This window comes from Labrus mixtus, chromosome 12 (assembly GCF_963584025.1).
Source record: "Labrus mixtus chromosome 12, fLabMix1.1, whole genome shotgun sequence".
Taxonomy (NCBI): domain Eukaryota; kingdom Metazoa; phylum Chordata; class Actinopteri; order Labriformes; family Labridae; genus Labrus; species Labrus mixtus.
Genome location: NC_083623.1, coordinates 23185940 through 23207201, shown reverse-complemented (window position 1 = coordinate 23207201; position 21262 = coordinate 23185940). Strand labels below are relative to the sequence as shown.

The window sequence follows — 21262 nt, the reverse complement described above, 5'->3', positions numbered from 1 at the left end:
TATTTGGGACCAATCGGACCATGTAAGCTGAACATGTTTCCATGGCTGCCATTAGGGCTGTGCAACTAATCACAAGTTCATTCTTACTGGTGTATATGCATTTAAATAAACACGATGCAGCCTGAATTTATCACAATAAGAGAAAGAAACACTGGTTAGTATACACAAGTGATGCTCTCTCACTCAGCAGGTGTGTATTTGACTTATTATTTTCTATCCATCAGCTTCACTCACACTCATTGGTGGCCATTTAGTGGTGAAAAAAAAACAAACAGCTTTTTTGGATTTATATTAGATGAAGGTGATATGAGTTATGTTACAAACACAGCTGCTGTGTTAAAGAGGAGGAACAGCAGATAAACATAACAACTGTGAGTCATAATCGATTAACGTTATTTTAGTGGCAAAAAAAGGTTGAAAAAACAATCTAATCTGTCTTCGATCAACTTTTCATTACATTTCTATCAAAAGTCAAGAGGACTACAGCCTATCCTTGTCATTTTGGTTTGTAAACTTGTTCTTTGAAAAATCACTAAATCTAAAAGGTTTAAGTTGATCTGTGTGAGCTTTTAATCTAAAAAAATAATGTTTAAACTTTTCTTAAAACAGATGTTTCTTCAGGTTTGTTTCTGTCCTATCTGATCTTCTTAATGACACATTTCCACTGGTTTCCTAACACAGAACATTTTCTCTACCTCATGTCCTCGATGTAAAAAAAATACAATCAAAACAAAGTAGAAGAAGCAGAAAGTTGAAGTCTTAGGAAGGAGGGTGTAGAGAAGGTTCAGGTATAATACTAGACATGTCCAACAGTCTCCTCAGCTGGTTGCTTTTCTCTGTAGACTGTGTCTTTGTGAGGGGACATTTATGTTGTGTTTTATGCTGCCTGTCCCCACCATGTCATCCTGAGCACACAATGCAGAGCTGACGTTTTGGGGTCAGTGTGCAAATTTCCAGAGAAAAGAGTCTCAAAAGTAGATTTCTAAGGAACAAAGTGTGCTTGCCTGCTTCTGCCTGCTGCTAAAATATTAATTTGACATAAAAGCAGAACCCTGATGATCCGCTCCCACAAAGCCACATTACAAACATGCCTCCTGGAAAGTCGCAGCGGAGAGGAGAAAGAGAAGCTGAATTAAAGCCAGTGTTACACTTTGGGTCCTGATCTGGGGTTAAAGAAGCTATTTATACCAACCCTCAGCTCCATCGCGTCCCAGACCACCAACCTCGCTGGATGAGCTTCATTATAACAGCACTGCCAGCTATTCACACACGATCCCTTCCACACAGTGTAGCCTGACTGTAGAATCTCTGTGTCTGAAGCCCTTTCCTCAACACTATGAAAGTTATTTAGGACTTAAGGTTTGCATTGTGATAAAGGAGGACAACTGCTCAAATAGTAGTGTTGAATTAATTCACTAAATCATCTGTAGAAGGTGGGACATAAAACTCTAATCACTGGAGTAACGGCAATTTTTATTGGACGATTTTAAAAATAGATTTCTCCCATGGCAATGACAACCGTGACGTCATTTAAACGGTAAATGGTAATTGGGCTTTTCTAGTCTTTTGACTTCTTGGCCACACCTACCCATTCACATCATATTCACACACTGATGGTAGAGGCTGCTGTGTAAAGTGACCATCAGAAAATAACGAACCCCATTAAAACACATTCATAAGTCACCATTTAAGCAACAGGAGCAACTTGGGGTTAAGTTTCTTGCCTCAGAAATGTGGCTGCAGGAGCGTCGGTTAAGAGATGACTGACTCTACCAACTGAGCCATATCCGCCTTTTACAGAAAGAAAGCCGACCTGCATCTCTGTTTCCTCAGAACTGTTTTAAATCTACGTAAACAACAACTCCTAGCTGAGCAGTTCATAAACGTTTACTACCTGTACTTCTTTTGGAATAGGTAGAATATTGGGCACATGATTCAAAAAGCAGTAAGCTGTAAAACACATAAAAATCTATCTATCTATCTATCTATCTATCTTACACACGAAGTGACCCTAAACTACAATGAGAGTCAATTTCAAGAAAATGTCGACTTGGACTGAGCAGCACAAACAGAACTCTTGAGTCTGCCATTGTTGTTTTAGTCCACCTACTCTAGGTGTCTACTGATTGGAAGCGTAATGGGAATGTGTGAAAAGTCTCTAACTTTAGAGAAAACTGCATTGCAACCTGTTTAGCAGTCGCGTCTGAAGCAATCTACTGGAATGTTCTGTTCTCAGGTTTAAAAATACCTGCATTCTTGCTGAGACACTGAGCACTCTTCCACCCTCCCTATATTTAACTGTGTTTTGTTACCTTAATGTTTGGAGTTTGTTTCACAGAGACACCACCAGCTGAGAGTTCTTCAAAGATATTTCTTAAAATCAGACTTTTCAATAATACAACCTTTTATTGCCACAGGTTGAATCCGTGTCTGTCAGGCCTTGTTTTTAAAATGCTGAGAGCCTGCTGCCCTTTCTTCCTCTACAGCTCTGACATTTTACAAAATCCTTTATGACTTGATGTGGTTTTTATATCCACTCTGATGTCTTTGTGGTGAGGACATCAGGGACGAGATGAAATACTCACTGTGAGGTGAGTATTATGAGGTGGAGTAACCACCTGAGGTCAGGGCTCCATCTTCACACCTCTGCAGAGTCTGAGGTTTCGAACACATCCTCGACCTCACGGCCTCCTGTGGGAAGACAGACCAGAGTAATCAATCACTGCCCCCGCACCCGTCTGGATGACCACATAGACGGACATGATGGCATTCACTTTCAGAGTTTTCCACAGTTTTCTGTCAGAGCACGATGAAGCTAAAGGTCAATGAGTCTCTACATCGATCTCAGAGTTACTCCTCAGCTCCGCTCTCGGCAAATTAGACGGTTCTGCTGCAGTCTTATCCAACAGGACAAAATGAAAAACTCAGAGACACCTGTACTCTGAGTGTGCATCACTGATAATGTGTGAATCATTACACACCTGATCTGTTTGCATGTCATCATTATCAGAGTTGGGAGAAATGCGTTACTTAGTTACTCAACCACAGTCTCAGTCAACCCTGACAAGTTACTGCAACCACACCTCCACTGCACAAATGACCCATTAAAAGATTTAAATTAAGGCCATCAATATTTTACAATCTCCTCATTTTAATGATGGATACTATGAAAAATTGCTGCAGTTGTGAAAAAAAGGTAAACTTTTTTAAGAAACGTGTGTAAGAGGAGAATGAATCCAACCAAGAATAGACAAACACAAAAAAACACATAAGCATTCATGTGGTCCTACTTAAGTCCTAATGTTGCCAATGTCCAACAATATCCACAATAAGTCTTAATGTTGCTAAATGCCAATGTCCAACGCACAAGTCCAAACATTACCAGCATCTGAAGGAGAAATCCCAATGTTGCCCATGTCCAACACATAAATCCTAGTTTTGCCAATGTCCACGATAAGTGTAAATGTTTCCCAATGTACTTAATAAATCAAATTGTTGCCAATACCCACAACGTCTGACGCACAAATCCCAATGCGGCCAATGTTTTTGTACATTGTGGAGGAGTTAGCTTGCAATTTCTATCAATCAAAATTAATAAATTACCCAATATTGGATGCCTAGGACATCTTTTTTTCATTTCTGTGGTATCCAACATGCACCTTTTCTGTTTGTTTTTACTAAAATGATATCAACATTAAAAACTCTGGTATAAATAATAAGGTCACTCCCATCCCCCTCCCCAACCTCTACGCCCATGCTTGTACCTCAGTGGTGAAAACTGATCAGCATCAGAATGATGAAGCCATCCATGAAGGATCCGACAAAGACCCCGATAACGGCTGCCAAAAACTACCCACCTGCTGCCGTCCACAGATGGTACCTCAGCATACGCTCCTGTACCACCAACTCCACCCTGCAGGCCGAATACTGTGTGCTCTTTTCTGCCAGTTCATCACCAGGAAACTGTACTCACATGACATCCTACATGAAAAACTACTTTATATACATTTTATTATTTTTCTTATTTACACATTTGGGTTGGATACTTAGTTCATATTGGTCAACTACAGCAGTGTTTGGTTTGCTATTTCTCTGAGAGCGCTACAGTGGAGGACCAAATGTAATTATATTCATCTGCAGAAAGACGTCCAGGACATTTCTAGTCAGACATGAAACAGTGGAGAAAATCTGAAGGGTTTAAAATACACAGAAACTGTTGGCAGAGGGAGATAAATCGTGAACAATTGAAGACAGCCCAGTGATTGTCTTTCGTGACACAAGAGAATTTGTCGCTCCAGTTGAACATTTTTTTTTTTTTTAAACTCAAGCGATCAAATAAATTATGCACATTTTGTGCGTTCGCTTCACATCAGTTGCATCTCTGTCAACATTTTTTATTCCTGTTTGCAGAAACACATCTTGCCATTGACTCTATTTATTTAAATTGTGAAAAAGTCTTTCACTTTTCAGTCTAAACACCTTTTAGTCCCTGAGAACAGATTGGAGGTCTTAGGCGTTTTGAATCAGAGTGCAGTGAGAAACACAACTCTAAGATTCCTCTCACACATCAGCAACTCTCCATCAGTCACAGTGAAGTGAGTCGTGGTCATTAGCAGACACAAGCTTCTTAGTTCGCACTAGTTTAAAAACCAGTCTAGCTCTCGCTCCGTATGGATTATGATTTCTGATCACATTATACTCAGTCAGCTCTCTAATTACTGTTCAGAGCACAGGGGCCATGTTCATCCTCGGCACACATTCATACTGACTCAATACAATTAAAGAGTGACCGCGACACTTAGTCAGCTTTCATTTCAGCCCTTCTTAATGCTGACAATCAGAATTAAGTCTTTTGTGCAGAGCTGCTGCTGCCGCCGTGGGACTGCAGCGACTCTCATGTCTGATTCTCCGCTCCACTTTTCGGTCTCCACCTCCCATCTCTCGCTCCGTCTCTCTCAGAGCCGCTTCATTTCACTCCCACATACTTCTGTCCTCATTAACATCATATTTTCTCACCATTATTCATTTTTCTTCTTCTACATCGCCTTACTAGAATGCTTAGACAAATCCTCAAAATCACAGATAATGCCTTATAAAATACATCCAAACGTTGTAGACATTTTAAAACTTTTTCTTCCTACATTCATTTTAAAAACTCTGTGGTTTCACTGTGGTTTAAATCAAGAGGACATCTAGTATTGTCTTTTCCTGGGCCATATTTGATCATATTTTTGGGTTTAAATGACTATAGGACACTACTCTTGTAGACTGATTTAGCTGTGAAAAGCTTTACTGGCTGCAACTCAGTCCTTAGGAGCAAAACAAATTGTTTCCACGAAAGGTTGTTGATTTTGTGACTGAGAAAAACCAAAGGGAAATTATGATAACTTTAAATCTGGACTATATAATAGCATGCAGTATCTAAAAAAAACTTAAAGGTGTAAAATGTTTGACTTTTCTCCAGTTGATTATTTGAGCCTGCGGTTGGGAAACAGGCCATAATGACTGCAACTCTTTTGGTGCACTAAAAGTTGTTTGTTTTTGTCCCTGACAGGCTCAGATTGTTATTCTTCGTGTCTGACAGCATCACAGAACAGATCCCTACAGAGAGACACCTTTTTGTTAGAGGAAGATGATGAGTTAACCACAAACAGCTGTGACACTACTCTCTACAAAAGCGCCAGAGTCCATCGACATACCACTACTCTGCAGTCCACAGAGTCCACACACACACGCTAACAAACCTCTTCTTTCTGTGTGTTCCACCTCGCTCTCTTTCCTGTAAGTGCCAACACAACTACTGTTTGAAAAGTTGAAATCACAATTGTTTCATATTGCATGTACGGAACAATGACTCTCTTTCTCTGATTATCAAACTGCAGAGCAGAGAGTGCATATCGTCCTCTAGTTCATTGATCTTAAAGGCAGGGTTGGTCATTTCCTCCAGATACACTTTTTAAGATTTTTGTTGAAATTGTTGTTAGGTCCTGACAGACATTCATAACTCATGTTCTCTGAAAAAGGAACGAAGAAAATCCGTCATCTAAAGCAGTGTAAAAACTTTGACCAATGTCTGCCACGAGGTACCAATCAGATGAACCAATCATGTCTCCCTGCTCATTCTCTACCCCATGCGTGCACTAGCCCACACTCAGTGCATGTAAGTGAAGGGCGTGGCTTTTGAGGGAGCACAGAGGGAATGCTACTTCTAAAATCATGCTAGTTTTAGAAAATTACCAACCCTGCCTCTAAATGACAATCGTATATCTATAACATACTGCATTGATAACCATTGTGTCAATATAAGCATCATAACTCCGCCTCAGTTGTCAGTCAACTTGACCTACTTTGGAGCTACCTCATTCCTGATGATCACCTTGTTTCCCCCTGGTGTCTCCTCCTAGAGTCTGCCCCTGGCACTGCAGCTGTGAGTCACAGGTGGCCTCTGTGATGAGCGATAAGACCACACAGGTAAGTAGCTCTGTCTATTGTTGTGAACGTATATGGGCATTTAAAAACATTTTCTATGAAGATTCACTTTCCCTATGGTAATCTCTAAGTGGTTGAATGATACGTCCATCCTGTGTGAGGGGTCCATCCTGAGACCAGTCTACTCTGTGAGACACGTCCATCCTGAGACCAGTCTACCCTGTGAGACACCTCCATCCTGAGACCAGTCTACCCTGTGAGACACGTCCATCCTGAGACCAATCTACCCTGTGAGACACCTCCATCCTGAGACCAGTCTACCCTGTGAGACACGTCCATCCTGAGACCAGTCTACCCTGTGAGACACGTCCATCCTTAGACCAGTCTACCCTGTGAGACACGTCCATCCTGAGACCAGTCTACACTGTGAGACACGTCCATCCTTAGACCAGTCTACCCTGTGAGACACCTCCATCCTGAGACCAGTCTACCCTGTGAGACACGTCCATCCTGAGACCAGTCTACACTGTGAGACACGTCCATCCTGAGACCAGTGTACCCTGTGAGACACGTCCATCCTGAGACCAGTCTACACTGTGAGACACGTCCATCCTTAGACCAGTCTACCCTGTGAGACACGTCCATCCTGAGACCAGTCTACCCTGTGAGACACGTCCATTCTGAGACCAGTCTACACTGTGAGACACGTCCATCCTGAGACCAGTCTACCCTGTGAGACACCTCCATCCTGAGACCAGTCTACACTGTGAGACACGTCCATCCTGAGACCAGTCTACCCTGTGAGACACCTCCATCCTGAGACCAGTCTACCCTGTGAGATACGTCCATCCTGAGACCAATCTACACTGTGAGACACGTCCATCCTGAGACCAGTGTACCCTGTGAGACACGTCCATCCTGAGACCAGTCTACACTGTGAGACACCTCCATCCTGAGACCAGTCTACACTGTGAGACACTTCCATCCTGAGACCAGTCTACCCTGTGAGACACGTCCATCCTGAGACACGTTGAGACATGTCAAACCCGGGAGACAGGTGAGAAAAAAGGGCCCGCAGCTAAACCTGCAGAGGATCGGGAGAGTTCTTCACCTGTGTGCCACTCTGCCAGCTCAGCACTGACTCACTGTGCGGTTTTGTTCCCTGTTAGACTCTCTGTCCATCACAGCAGCAGTGTGTAATGACCCACTGAGGCATGCTGGGAAATGTGACACTACAACAACAAATGAGACGAGGGTCAATGGCTGATGAACGGAGCCTGCAGACGTCTTTATCACCATGAGAAGTTACACCACAGGGCATCACGACAAGCTAATGAGACTGCTCCAAATTCTCAACAGAAGCCTGTGAGGGACAAACTTAAAGAGCCAGTGGGAGAGATGGGGTACTATTGGCAGGAATGTGCTATTCAGAAGTTTTCATGAGCGGTCATCAAATCCAGGTGAAAACGGTTTTGTCTTTGATACCTTACGGTGAGGTCAGCAGGTGAGACTGGAGAGGCTGTTGTAGTTTCTGCTACATGCACAGAAGAAGAAGGTTTTAAGATTGTTTTCACTTGATGCATTCTGCAAACTTGTTGCAAGATGCCTCAAATCTTCAACTAAGTAGTGAAAACATGCATTTAGAGCTGGTTGAAATGGACGAGAAAAAGTCTTATATTAATCATATTGATGACACTAATGTCAGCTGCTGTTCCCCAGGTGTTGTACGCAGCATGCATTTTCGGGGTCTCAATATTCATGAATGCAGACAGGAGGATTCACAAATGTATTTTGTGATTTATAAATGAATGACTCTATCCACAAAAACATTTTTCAATGAACACACAAATAGTTATCATTCTACATAAATGTAAAAAAAATCCACAATTAAAATACAAAGTTCACAAACGTATTTCTGATTCCCTCACAAATATTAATTTTTGTTATATATCAATCACAATAATACCAATCACAGTATCGTAGATTTGAGGGTATGATTCAGTCTGATCACTTTAGCGTTACATCTGCACAGACAGCGATTAGCCTAGCTGTCTGATTCAAGTCATTTTTATGCTAATTCTGACGAGTATAAATAGTCTCAGTGATTGCCGTACTATAGATGGAAATTGTTTATTGTTCCTCTATTGAAATCAAGCGGGGTATATTGACTGTGTGTCATTATGTATCAACATCCCGTCTCACCAGTGTGACAGTTTAACTGGTGTTGAATTAACTGGTGATGTTCCGGCCGATGTATTCGGGGTGCAGATTTTGAAGGACCCTTTTATTTTTTACAATTTTAATCACTTTTATGATGTAGATATGTAAGATTTCTATTGAATTAAATCATAAAATGACCTTACTATATCATCAGACATCAAGGAAACATGCTCTGTTAAAGTTCAGCAGCCAGTATGTGCTTTTTCTAAATGGTCTATATTTGTTTTGACCAGAGAAGGTGGGCGGTTTTATGGCCCTCCCACACAGCCGTCTTGCCCCTCGACCCAAACAGCAAACCAACAGGTGTTGCAGTGATTGAAGCGGGCAGGAGAACTGGTTCAGATAGAACCGATTCTACTCGCCCTAAAAAAACCCTCTATTTTTCTAATACTCTATGTGGTACATGTGGTACAACTAAGATAAATATTGGAGATGCTTTTGATAAATGGAGAGAGGTTAGAATACAAAAATGTTTCAAGACCGATGCAGAGCTGGCTAAACACTGAAGCTTCAGTCTCTGCGACATGGCAACCTGTGAGCACATCAAGTGATGAGGTGTATTCCTATTATTTTACCAACAGTCTAATATATGTTGTCGTGAAAAGTAATACAGAGAATTATCAGTTACACCATGACAGCTTCATGCTGAACGTGCACCGAGCTTTGATTCTTCATCATTTGCTAAAAACAGGAAACATTTATGTTTAATAAAAACATATATCAAGCAGCATAAAGCACTTTTAAAAGTCACATCATTTTGTGCATGAGCGGCTAAAAGCTGTGTTTACAGAGATGATGCATTGTGTTGACCTTTGCTGTAGAAGAGAGATGGCCACCATTTCTGTTCCAAAGTATCTATCACACACAGTTCACGGAGTTAACACAGAGAGCAGCAGCAGCACTACATTTCACTCTGACCGCTGCTCCTCCGTCATACATGTGTCACAGGCTGTAAGTATGTGAACTGTTAGTCATGTGTCTGCAGGCAAAACTCTGTCCTCACAAAGCCTTGATCTGGTTTGCACAAACAATAAAAAAGTAGTTAAAATGTGACGCAGGTCTGCTGGAACACGATGCTACAGGGACTGTTTGTGACAGGAAATGTTGCTGGCACAGGCACTTGTGTTCAAACAGAGTTCAGTAAAAAACAGTCTCAGCTCTATGAATACCTCTTTGCTTTTGCTTCTGAAGCTGTTTCTTTATTAGAACGTGCCATTTCACCCCCAGCTCTCCGCTCTGTGACCCACTTGGGAGCACGGAGCGGCCGCCGGCCTCAGCTGGCTGCTCACAGCTGACACTGCAATCACACCCCGGCCCATATTATGTGAGCTGTTTCCATTTTTAAAAAAAGGAAGACGCCCAGCGGTGCGGTGTGATGTTCCCTGTAATTACACGCAAACATTTGCTAACTGTGAGACGGAGTGATAGAGCTGCTGAGTCTCAGTTCTGATGTGCATGAGAGTGCATCTGCAGAGCAAGCACAAATGGCAAAAAGCTTTTCTAGAGTCTGAGTACACCCTGAGTAAGATAAATGTTCTGCAGTGTTTGTTCATGAAAGCTGAAGTGGAAATTACAAATCACTTTTCTCACCCTAATCACAGTATAGTGCAAAGATTTGTTGAAGCGAGCCGAGGCATGAGGGTGCAGGAGTGCTGGTGTTATGAGTACATAAGAGTACAGCACGTTTGACTCTCATGCAGGAAATCATGAGTTGACGTCCAACAAACAGATTTTAAATAAGAATTAGGATGAAGCCAACGTGACCTCTGCCGTCGGTTTGGACGAGAAGGTGGAACTGAAGAGGAGAAAACTGAATCAGGAAGTACAGCTTGTGTGTCTGGATAAATCAGTAGCTGACTAATTAGCTGGTTATATTTATATTTTGTTTTCCAAAGTTTTCATGTATTTTAAATTATATAATCTCTTATTTAGTACCAAAAAGAACCAAAGCTTTTTTTTAAAAAACCCATACATTTCATACAACAGTTTCTTAAAGGCATAATATGTAGAATTGTATGACAATGTTTACATTAAAATGTCTAAATGTCTATTTTTTGTTGTTGAGTACTTACATTACCTTAAATATTGCCAACAGTTATCAAATATAATGTGTATGCACACATTTTTACTGCCACGCCTTGGTGCTCAAGTCAAAAAAGTCTGGACACACCCCTGCACATTAAGAATGTCAGTGCAAAAACACTGCAAACAGAAGTAGAATAAAAAGGTAAAATGAGAAAAGGAAGGAAATAGATTCAAATAAAAAATATAATACGCACAACAATATGACAAAAAAGCTAGAATTAAAGATTTCCTTGTTCCCTCCTTAAACCTGCACTGATCATGAGATGTATGCAGCAGCAGCTCAGCCGTGTAACAGACAGAAGGAGCTCTCAGCATGTCTCAGATAAACTGTAGACCTCAGCACATTAATCTCTGCAGACTCACTGTAACTGCAGTTTTGCTCGGGGATTAATGTGAGTGTGATGTATGCAGGGCAGCATGTTTCACACTGAGAGGTGTCACTAACAGACAGTCTGTGAGCATGCTCAGTTCAGGGGAGAGCTGCACAGTGGAGTCCACACAGTGACAGCAGTGTGCCGTTTGACCTTTTCTGAGCTCAGGTGCTTTTTAAAGGTACAGATATACCTGCTTCTAAAATCTACGTACAGGTGTGTATAAAGTCGGCCTTGTGTTTCCTGTGTCTGTTTGCACTTCCTCACAAATTAAGACACAAGCTGCAGTGTGCACATGAACAGTAGGGGGCAGTGTTAGAGGCAGAGGGGATGTGACAGAGTCAACACAGCAGCAGCGACAACAATGGAAGAAAGTTTTAAAGACAAACTGATAAACTGAGTCTGTAATTTACAACATCTGTACGATGTGTCATTGACACTACATGACTGAGTAATGCTTGAACAAATATCTGAGACGGATCTGTTCTGTTTTACAAGTGGACGTGAAAACCTGAAAAACTATTGGAAACGAGATCGGTGTTCAGTTCAACAAGTGACCCTGTAAACTGGTGACTCTCAGCCAAATGCGTCCCTGGTTGCGTTTGTAATTGTTTAGTTTTTCATGAAAGCTGCTGTAACTACGACATCTACGGACACATACGGCTGAAGTCACCAGTTAACGGGGTCTCTCGTTAAACCGAAACACCGGGACTGATACATCTGTGCAGAGAGGCAGATGTTAGAGAAATGGAGTACAGACGGTGGTGATGGTGTGTTCTGACTAGATTGTTATTAGACTGATATTAGATTTTTGGCTGCAGCCCCACAGTCAAGCTGAATGAGCTGAGTTCAGATTCAAAGGAGTGAATGAAATAAACTCCTTACACTCACAGCGATCCTGCCCTGCAATAATAAACTCCAGGCTATATTAAGACAGCAGAAACGGCAGATTTAGAGCACGCAGACAAAAACTGTGTCAGCTGACTTTAATTAGCCGACAACATCCGCTCATTAAAAACGTTTGCATCTCTAAAAAAAACAGCACGGAGACTTTAATGTTCTCCTCGGCCTCCGCGGGAAACAGCAGGAGTGAGTTTGATGCTCTGATTGAAGGACTGAGAGAACATGCTAGAAGATGATGCAGACGATGATGAAGCTGATTGTGTAATATCAGAACAGACAGACAGATCTGACACCCGGATGAGCAGCGCTCCCCCGGGTGTCTGTCTCATCCGTCGTATCGATCTCCGTCAGCCCGACGTCCGCCCCGGCAGCGGCAGCCGCGCCGCTAATTGGGAGAAAAACAGCGGAGCGAAGAGGCACAGACCTCATTGTGTCTTTGATCCATAAAACATGATGAGTTCAATTCCCGTCTCGCCTCTCCTTTCATTAACTTCATCAACATGCCAGGAAATGAATAAAACATCTGCCAGAGAATGAGAGTGGAAACAACAACAGGAAATGACTTCCTGTGGAGAACGCTTCGGTCAGGGACAAACGGGTTTCTCACACACATGCACGCGCACACGCACACGCGCGCGCACACACACACACACACACACACACACACACACACACACACAGACAGAGCCTGCAGGTCAGAAGTTAGGGCTGAAATTTTGGAGGATGTCATCGAGGTTGTGTGAGAATTTGTGTGAACGGGTGACGCTCCACCTTTCCCATCCAACAACCGTCAACACCGTCAGTTTAACCCGCAGCTGCTGCAGAGAGGCGGCGCTCACGGCGGCCTGACGTCACCAGGTATGTCTGTGTGTGTGAATCAGAGGAGCACAGCAACGTCCTACAGCACAGTGACACACACAGTGTGACAGTACACAAAGAAACACAACATCCTATCCTACAGCATGCACAACACACACCGAACACAGTGTGACACACAACACACACAGCAGCACCTGTCCTACAGCACAGTGCACACATTGCACACCATACACACCCTCCTACAGCACGCATGAACAAGTCTGAGTTTGGCTATTAGGCTCAGATCTCATCTTCCTATTTTAGGTACGGCGATTGAGGAGTGATGATGTAATATCTTAAACCCCAGTCGGAGCCTGCAGGTGGATGCTGGGGGGGTGGGTGATTGAAAGTTTGAGTGCAGGACTGGTACGAGACAGCAGAGCAAAGACACAGCAGAGGGGGAGACCTGAAACTTTGCAGCTTAAATAGACCTCCAATTTGGAAAAACACATGAATCGTGCCCGAGACCACCTCTTCAAGCGAACTCGTGCACGGTGCCTGACGTGATAGGAGACGCACGTCAAGTATGAATCAGTGCAGCGTGACTTGTATGCCTCAACTAGCTCGCAGGCGTCGCTCTGTTTGTAAAAGCAGTAGTAAAGTATGATAGATGACAGTGACAGATTGTGATTGTTTTAATTTATCCAGCACACAGTGAGGTGCAGCTGTGATGTACACTGGGCTGTGATTGTGGACCAGCAGGGGGGAGTGTGGCTCCTGTGTCAGGGGCTTTACCGTTTATATAACCTGTGAGCTCACAGAGCACACACACACACACACACACACACACACACACACACACACACACACACACACACACACACACACACACACACACACACACAGCATGCACACTCACTGAACATTACACACGCACACTGTCCTCTACACAACTCAGTGTGTGCACCAACATGTCAGCACCCTGTCACCAAAAGAGCTGTCCGTGGTGCTGAACTGTTCCCCTCTCATTTACCCACACTGGTTTCTCACACAGTCATATCAAACGGGCGGCGCTCCCCACAGGACACACACAAGTTATTTTAGAGAATTCACTCAGTTTCTGTTCCACTTCACAGACGTGGAGCCACAGAGCTCATTTGTTGGAATCCGTCTCACTTCCCCTGATAAAAATGGAAAAAAAACTGATAAGTCACCGTGCTCTAAATACCATCGGAGTGGAAGGGCGCTCTCAGCGGTGCCACTGAAGCGAGCAGCGTGTGCGTGTCCGTGAGCCGAGCGGTCTAATAATATTACCAACAACACAGCACATCCGTAATATCTGTGTTTCCTCTGCCACACAGGGGTCACAGAGCGGGTTCCTAGCAACATGAAGAGGAACATTTGTGTGTTTTTATCTTTCTGCATGAACAAACAGCACTAGGAGAGTTCTAAAGGAATACAAAACAAACAGGGAAGTCTGGTGTTTCTGTTTTTTTTCAGTGTGTAAATGTCATGTACAATAAGAAATGGTTCCAGTAGATTTCCTGTTCAAGCTGCAACTCTTTCCTCTTAAATAAGATGTTTTTTGGAACCAGTAACATCTATGGCATTCATTCTGAAACTCTGGTACGAGTACCACTGGTGGTGTGCGGGATCCCTCTTGAGGTACACTGGGTGTCTCTGATTTGTTTGTTTTGTTCACAGGGGCTGTAATCGCAAGCAGGGGAAGCAAATATGACGGTTAAACATTTTTGCATTTGTGGCTCCAAACTGGAAATATTAGAAAGAAAAGTGCGGCGGATTGGTCAAGCAGCACAGAAAGAAAACTGAAATCGAACCCATCACAAGTGCAAGAGGCGACGTTAGCAGTGCCAGTGACGCTCCTGCACCCGCTAGCAACACATAACGAAAAACAGTGCGAAAATATGACTAAAGTCACATCAAGTCTGGAGTCTGGTCTGTAGGAGTGGCACAGACAATGATCTCAGGCCGCAGAGTGTGGTGTGTACGGTCAATAATAAATAACATGCTTATCTGAAATAAAATGGCATCCTGTGTAAACTGTGTGTTAAGTAGTCCTGTGATACTGTATTTCAATGTTGGCCATAATGATGGTACTTGGAGAGCAAAAATGTTTCTGTGATGGTACTCAATGTGAAAGGTTTGAGAACCACTGATCTATGGAATCACTCTGTGTTAGAGCAACAACACTTCATTGACAAAAACAACAGTTTTACAGCTTACATCTGTTAGTTTGTTTGTTTGTTTGTTAGGGCTGCAACGAAATCCTTTGGGGTAATTTGGCCCAATCTAAATAAATTCACTAACAGTTGTTTTTGTCCCTAAATAGGCTCAGGTTGTTATACTAAGTGTGTGACAACATAACAGAGATGATCCCTACAGAGATAGACCTCTTTGTTACACATGATGATTTTATAACCACAAACAGCTGTTGCATCACTCTCAACAACACAACAGATTCCATTTTAGAGGTTTGATTCTCTTCCTGAGCCAGAGCATGGCCCAACCAGACCCCCAGCCCGAAGCCAGGTCGGGATTCATACAGTGCCCAAGCACACTTACTGGCTCGCAAATCCGCTAAGGAGACGAAAGAAGCAGAAGAAGCAACCATTGCAACCACTTGCGTCATCAGTTGGGCGACATTTGTTTCAGCCTATTTGGACGATGGAGTCCTTCCTGCTACTGTGGATGTTTTTGTTATTTCTTAGACGACTACTAAGACCCTCTTCCTGCTTCCACGTCTACAGTGCAGCTCAGAGGCTTTAATGGCCCGTGCTGATGATATGATGGTTTTTGAAGAGACAGGAGACGTTTAGGATTGCCTTCACAACTCTACTCACTGACTGCAACTTGCATATAGCAGCCCACTTTCTTGTTTTCATGTATCATGTCCGAGACCACCTCTTCATGCAGACTCAGGCACAGTACACGAGTACAATACGTTTGTGTTCACACTGATCAAATGAGCAAGACTCATGTGACACCACCCTTAATCTACTGTGAATGGAGAATCATGGAAAATATACATATAAAGGTCCAAGCTAAAGCTGAGGAAACTAAGATTTAAGATTTATTTTATTGAGCCCTGCAAGGGGAAATTTCTGTTTTTAGACTCTGTTAATCATGCAACACACACATAGGCTGAAATATACACACATGAACAAACAGGATCCTATGGACATGCACTAATGGAGAGATGTCTGAGTGATGGAGCTGCCCACAGCGGGCGCTCCTGAGCTGGTGGTGGGGAGGGGGTTTGGTGCCTTGCTCAAGGGCACCTCGGCAGTGCTCAGGAAGTGATCTGGTACCTCTCCAGCTACCAGACCAACTTAGACAAACCATATTTGGTCTGCACCGGGACTTAATCCAGGTCCCTACAGACTGAGCTACTGCCGCCCCTAACTTAGCTTTGTTAGAAAGTATAATTTAGATCACACAAAATATTTGTGTATTAATTAATAAAACTATTCTACTTAGTACTACTGTTAGTTTATTTGTGCTATTTTATGAAACTAAATTATTGTTACTATTTAATACATCAAAGGTACTGAATAAGATTTAAAAAATGATTTGTGGAGGCGGGGCTAGAGCAGCCACTCTGAGGTAAAATGACTGTTTTTGTCAGTAGAGTCTGGTGTCTTTGTCGTGATGTAACAGCTGGTTGTGGTTAAAAAAATTCATCTTCCTCTTTAATAAGTAGGTCTATCTCTGTAATGTTGTCAAACAACCTGAGCCTGTTGACAACAAGCGTTTTTTAATTTGGTGCATTTAACTTTTAAGATCTCATTGCATCCATTACAGCGGCTCTGCAGCTGCTGTCTGATATAATCTACTGGAGCCAAGCCAAAACATTTTCAGCACGTCACTCTTTGGGCCCCTCGAGAAATGTCAGAAATAAAAACAGGTTGCAGGGTTGAGAATAATGTAATTATTCTTTAAGAGGAACCTTTTGGTGTCGTTCTGCTCCTGCATGAACAAACAGCGCGGTGATAGTTTAAAAGGATAGAAAACAAACAATTAGGGCCTTGGCAGGAGACGCTGCGCTGCATGCAAAGCAGCTTACGGGGTTTAAGGACGGATCGAGAATGTTTTATGGATAAATGAATGAGAGTTATACAATGAGACCGTGCTCCAGTTACAAAGAGACACTTTAATCCTGGCACAGTTATGAGTGCAGTAAAAGAGAGGTGCACGGAGATCATGACCATCATCTCTGCCTCTCTGTAACTGCAGCACACTGTAATGAACACGCAGAGACCCTGACCTGTTACCCCTCTGATTCTCACTCAAGCATCTGCACACTGAGGGACATAAATCCTGCCAGGAAAACAACAACAAAAAATCTCTGGACTAATGGGAATAATCCAGTCCTATAAAAGTTTATGGATCTGTCACATATCATGACATTACGGGGGGGATAGAGGGAGATCTGATCCGTCACAGATGCTGTTATTCTTTAGATAACAAATTCCTTATAATACAAAACCCAAACATTAAAAGGATCAAAGATCTGGCAAATGGCATCACTTGATTTTCTGCACATAGTGAGAAAGAGAGAGAAATCTGATGATTTAATTTTTTGTAGAAAATGCTGACTCTGCAGGCCTTCATGTGAACAGACAGAGGGTCTGACACATTCATGGACTGCCTACAAACATACTCATACATACATAGGGGCGGCTGTGGCTCAGTTGGTAGAGTCTGTCATCTCTCAACCAGAAGGTTTGGGGGTTTGATCCCCAGCTCCTGCAGTCACATGTCCGATGTGTCCTTGGGCAAGACACTTAACCCCAAGTTGCTTGCACTGCTTCGGTAGTGGCGTATGAATGGGATGAGTTACTTCTAATGGACTCTTTACATATCAGCCTCTACCATCAGTGTGTGAATGTGAAGGTATGACCTGCAGTGTAAAAGCGCTCCGGGTACTCATAAGACTATAAAAGCTGCTCTAAAAGCTCAAGTCCATTTACTATTTGGTGGAAGTTGACAACACTGTAACATGGTGAGAGGTGAAGAGACGCTGCCTCATGAGGAAGCATGGCTGTCTTTTAAATATGTGGTGTGGGGACATTTCAGTTTCAGCGTTGAGTATAATGACAAGGAAGTTTCTGCATCAGTTGTTTTACACATGTCGCCTACTCAAATGGAAAAACTTACTTAGAGTTTGTCTAAGTTCATAGCAAAGAGAACAGCAGGCTGTAACTTTACAAACATGAAACTGCTGATTGTTACGAAGTCAGACCCCAGCTGTTAACCTGCATGATGCAGACGGGCTGAGAGAGAACGGGGAAAACACGAAGCTACGTTTGAAACAAAGAGACAATACAAGACCCGTTTCAGTGTGATAGTCCACAAAAGATATATATACATATATATTATTTTAAATAATGAAATGTCTTCCTATTTATACAGCGGGTCTACATGGCATTACTTAAACGCTGCCTCCGTTTCACTGAGACTATACACCAGACACCAGGAGTGTGTATAAATGGAAACGTTTTGCTTGAAAGTAAAATAAAGAAACATTTTTAAAATTAATAAAAAGCTTTTTCTCTCAAACCTTTTCTATAAAAATCTCATAAAACTGCAAAAACTGGAATACAAAAAAAAAAACAGCCTGGGCCATCAGAACCCAACCAAATCAAAGACTGTGACCTAAACACCGAGCTGCGTATTGAACCCAGGGCTGACTGCGATGTTGTATCCCATCTAAACTGCCTAAAGAAGAGGGCAATGTTTTGGTACAGAGACGTTGCCATCTCATTTGTACAGTTGAGAAAGTGTGCAGTGTGCAATTTTTGTTAACTAAAAACAATAAATTACCCAACGTAGGCTGATTGGAAGGCTTCTTTTCTTGTTGCCATGATATCAAACAGCTGATGATATCATTTGATTTCTAGACTGGTATCAAAGTTAAACAGTCTGGTATCAGGACTCCTAAGTTTTTATGTTTTTCCCTGATTGCTGGATCTCAAATCCTCTCCTGGTGTGAGTGTGCTTCCACAGATACAGATTTGTATTTATGAGTGTGAATGAACTCCATGTGTTGTTATTGAAACAGAACTGTTTATCCTTATCTGGTACAGAAGCCTCTCTATTATAAAGCCACAGCAACAATGCCTTCGTTTTCCTACGACACCGCGACTCCTTGTTTCTCATACGCGCTGGAGGAAAAGCCGCCGAGTGGGAGTGGAGATAAAAACGTAATTTATTCCAGCAACACTCTGACAACTACAGCGCGAACACACACACACACACACACACACACACACACACACACACACACACACACACATACACACACACACACACACACACACACACACAGAACAACCGGCATGTCAGCTCGGATTTATTCATGAGGCAGTTTTTACAAAAACACATCCGTCACGAGAGGCGATTCAGACGAACGGCTGACACGACAGGAGACAAACAAACAAATCACACGCTGCAGAGCTTAAATTCACTTCCATCATTACGCACGTGAGAATCACCCCCCCCCCCCCCCTCCAGGAGAGATGAAGACATCTCTGCTGCACACTGAGGCTCTCAGCAGACGGGACATTTCAGCTCTTTACTTTATGTGTTCTCATTATGCCGAAAAACAGCCGTCATTTATTTCCTTTTTCTTCATGCATCTGCTCAAACTATGACAGAGGACTTTCTTTTTGCCCACACAGTGCTGCTTTTTTAAGTACTTACCCTAAAAAACACAAAATCAGAACATCACTAGTTTCTGTATCAGTCCTGAGCTCAGTGGTTCCAGATGATCAGTTTGATGTTTCAAACATCAAATAAGGAGCACATTCAAACCATAATGAAGTTTCAGTTGCATGACCGCAAAAAGACTAGAATGAAAACAGAAAAGTCAGCACGCTAAATGTCCTTTAGTATGTATTATCTTAGTAGAGCAGCAGCGTACAGATCAACAATGGACGCCTTTTTTTCAATCGAAGGGCTGTGCAGGCAGGTTAGCAATAACAAATATACAATTTATATAAAATGAAACAATCTGTCAAATTACCTAAAAACTATTTTTTGTGATCATGAAATCACAAGTCAATTTCACAAACACCCCACCAACACCTCCAACCCCTCTCCACTCGAGTTTGCACGAACGAGTTTCAATTAGACTGCACCATAATTTAGAACCATTTACAACAAGTGCTGGACAAAATTGTCCTTGGCTCAAGCAAATAAGCCGTGAGTATGTCACTCTTCTTTTCTCTGGTCCTTGACTAAAACGGCTTTATAAGCAATGCCGTCACATCTATGTAAACATGATGTTAACACGGCTCTGACAACAACACAGCTGGAGGGACTCACACTTCTCACTCATTGTAGACAGGCATGACTCAGAGAGACATTTACACAGGATTTAATTTATTTCTGACATATTGTTGTGTAACATGTTGCACATTCTTCCTTTAACTATTCAAATTCAGTGATTAATCATAATTTAAAAGAACATTGTTTGACAGCCCTATATTTAAAGCTACATGGTGTCATTGCTCTGTTTGTCTGAATTTTACTGACAGAAGGCTAATTCTGAGGGTAATGACAGAGTTGAAAAGTTTGAATCGTGAGCCTTGCTGCTTGCTGTCCAGGATCTGCACAGCCTCAGTGTGCAGAGGCAGATGGTGGCACACTTTGAGCAGCAGACTGAGACCTACACTGAGACTCTGCAGGTCCTGGTCCAGCTCAGCGCTGACATGCTGTCAGTGGGAGGCTGATAGTCTGTTAAACTGGTGACACAGTGAATCAGATCAGTCATCAATGAATCAGAATCAGAACATACTATTTCACTTTGACTGAGCTGTCTGCAACAAGAGAAACAACTATATCATCAGCTGTGCAGTATAAACCCTCACTGTGTCGTTGGTTATTAACCGTGTAAATGAACGCTTCAAAGAGGGCAAACATCTGGCTGCAGTCAGTGACAGGAAAAAACTAAACATGAAAAAATGTCAACACAGCAGCTGGTTAATTTGTCTCTGAGCTCCTGCCTTGTTTAATGCTGCAGATTTCTTTTTCCCAGTGTGACATCATGCTGACATGTTTCCACAGCAGCACTCAGTCATCTGACAAATACATCTATCTTAACCCAAACATCAGAGACGTTTCTGAGGGAGACTCTACTGTACAAAAGGAAAATAAAAACGTAACACCCCCCCAGAGCAATCTCTAAATTCTACTCGTTAATTTGTATTTGTTATAACTCCCACTTACAGTTCCCTGTGTGTTCATGTCCTGTGAGAATAAATCATTGAAGCTGCAGAGTAACTGTGCTGAACATTTCATCTTTCAGTTTGTCATAATGACACAAACAGTTCCTGACGTTGGATGAAAAGTAATAAAAAACACTTTCCTGAGATGAGTAAAGGAGACACTTTAAATGTCAGTTAATATTCAGAGATGTCCTTTTTACCTTCAAA

At 42.4% G+C, this 21262-nt stretch overlaps 1 protein-coding gene across 2 annotated transcripts in view; it reads right to left on the bottom strand.

The window, feature by feature from the left end:
* Window positions 1-21262, bottom strand: part of lrfn2b (leucine rich repeat and fibronectin type III domain containing 2b) — a 153337-nt gene that overhangs the window by 64928 nt on the left and 67147 nt on the right. Inside the window, exon 3 of one of the 2 annotated variants that reach the window (XM_061052630.1) lies at window positions 2586-2691. The gene's annotated coding sequence lies outside the window, so the exon portion shown is untranslated. The remainder of the gene's footprint in view (window positions 1-2585; window positions 2692-21262) is intronic. The other variant, XM_061052631.1, reaches the window with a different exon arrangement.